Source organism: Nicotiana tabacum, chromosome 18 (assembly GCF_000715075.1).
Source record: "Nicotiana tabacum cultivar K326 chromosome 18, ASM71507v2, whole genome shotgun sequence".
Lineage (NCBI taxonomy): Eukaryota > Viridiplantae > Streptophyta > Magnoliopsida > Solanales > Solanaceae > Nicotiana > Nicotiana tabacum.
Genome location: NC_134097.1, coordinates 14035268 through 14038035, shown reverse-complemented (window position 1 = coordinate 14038035; position 2768 = coordinate 14035268).

Here is a 2768-nt window from a genome sequence, read left to right as displayed (position 1 = left end):
CCCGAGCGGACAACTCGAGCCGGGGGGGGGGGGGGCAACGTACCGGTAACCAAAAGGCCATCCGGCTTTGTAACTGATCCGATCCTCGTTCTAAATTAGGATATGACATTAACAGAAAAGAAGTCACGCCAGCGTGCACTTCCCAGAAGATTTAGAAGACTCAGAGAGAAGAAGGGTTTCGTGATAATTTAAATACAGTCCAAACAATATCAAAGCGGTAAAAAGAGGCATTTAACACATTAGGCTCAAACACGTAAAAATCAGATAATAAGAAAAAGCCAAGTATAACAGTCATCTAAGCTCGAATTCTGAACCCTGAACCAGAGATTCTGGGTTCGATCCCCAGCAGAGTCGCCAGAGCTGTGACACCTCCTTTTTCCCGAACGGAGAGAGGGAGTTTTTCCAATTTAAGTGACATTAATCGAAATGAGATTATTTATTTATTTCATAGTCGCCACTTGGGATAATTTATGGTGTCCCAAGTCACCGGTTTATTTTAAATTCCAAATCGAGGAAATTTGACTCTATTTATGGTCCGCGAACACAAAAAATCGGGTAAGGAATTCTGTTAACCCGGAAAAAGGTGTGAGGCGCTCCCGAGTTCCGTGGTTTTAACACGGTCACTCAACTATTAATAATTGGCCTAATTATCTGATTTAAAATCTATTGTGCTTTTTAGCTTTCTGACCGCTTTTAATATTTATGGAATTTATTTGAAACAAGTCACGATGTTGTACACTTGTCATTTTGACACATATCGCAAATCGCGCCACATGAAATGCACCCGCGACTTACAACATGCTTATTTTATTATTGTTTGAAGTTGTGGTCGAGTCACGTGAAACGCACACTCGAATTGGGGTTGCGTATCATAACTATGCCACGGGAACCGTACCCATAGTCATGACAATTTATTTAATCGCGCCTAAAGCAAACTACGATGTTCATCAATTGCTATTTCTTAGAGTCTGGGATTATAAGGAATTTTTACTTTTAGTAGGCAAGAGCATGTAAAGTTCAAGTTAAAATTGCTGGCTCATACAGGCGAGTCCATAAAAGCCACAGACAGCATCTCTTCATTTGTTTCACAATTTATCATTAGCTACAGTTTCCATCCAGAAAAGGATCAAATGCCTTTTTTACTAATTAAAGATGACTATTGCACATTTGTTGGAGTAATTTCTCAATCAACATCAGCTAACACAAGAGAAAACCTTTAAAAATGGAATATAAACATACACCATCTTAATTAATAACCAAAGTTTAACAACACGAAATCAGGCTACCGGAATCAAACTCATAAAACACTTGAGTTACCGGTTCATACTATAAGAAATCAAGCCAATTGGTGTCCAGATCAATTCTCCACATGTTTTCAACCAATTCTCATCTTCTAAAACCACATTACTCAATGGAAAAACAAACAGATTTTAAAATCATTTTTCTGACATAACAAGTGCAGTAAACTTGAATTGCAATTCAACTACGTTTCAATACAGTAACCAAACAAGAGGTAGCATGGTGAATATCAACCAATTTGGCAGATTTGAAACAACACAAAGTATGAACAGATTTGCATCATTCTCATTCAAATAAATCAAAGGTTTATATCATTCGGTTAAAAATGATACCTGGCCACAACAAAAAAAAGGGAGAAATGAATCTGTAACTTTGAAGGAGAAGCAGTAACTAGAATTAGGAGCTCAGCTCTTAGCCAAACAAAGCAAAAGGAACAATTTCCAGTACAGAACCGCAACAAACAACCAAAAATTCGAGGTTCAATAGCTTTTTATAGATTCAGGGAAGAGTTCAAAAATTTAGCAATCAATTACTCCCCAAACCCTCTTCGAAATCCCAGTTTTCTTTTGGTTTTCGAGCTTTTGTGATTTTCAGATCTTCATTTGGATTTAAGTAAAATCAGAACAAAAGTGACGCAAACTTTGGTAAGGAAACATAACAGGAAGAGGGATGAACCTTCATATGAAGAATGAAGTCATTTCTGGGCATTACAGTGATGGCCATTTTGCAGTAATAACCCATTATAATATGCTAGTTCAGAAATGAACAGCATAAACATGTCGATAAGAGAAATCAAAATCTACGGCATGACTGTTGAAAATAAACTCATCCATTCAAAGTTCAAAAACATTCAAGACATCATATACGCCAAGATACAGAAATAAGAGAAATTAAGCAAATAACGCCAATATTCATGACACAGAATCTGCAGAAAGGAAGAAGAATAGAGTTCAAAATGTGACCTCTTAAATGATAAGCAGAATTACAATGAAGAAAACGACGTCCAAACAAGAACTTCAGCAAAACTTTCTCGAGCAGCGGCGAACTCAACAACTTCTCAATCGAACTCCAGTTTTCAACTCAAAATCCAGATTGAAAAGAAGAGACGGAATATTTTTTTTTTCGAAAATATTTTAGACAATAATTGAAATAAAATTGAACAGAAGAACACTAAACATGTTTCTCTTTTTTTTTGTATTTTTTGTATTTTTCTTGTTCTGAAACTAAACCAGAAAATCAAAAAATGGAGATCAACCACTGAGAAGAAAAAGAACGTTTTTTTACCCTAGCTTTCCTTTCCAATTTTTTTCTCTGAAATTTTGTTCCCAAAAGAAGACCTCCCTCAGAAATCTCTTAACTCCCTATATATACCCAAAACAGAAATTTTTATACCTTTTTCTCCAAGTCATGCCCTAAGATTCCTTTTTTTCCATCCGAAAAATCCGCAAAAATCCGATTCCCTTTCTTGT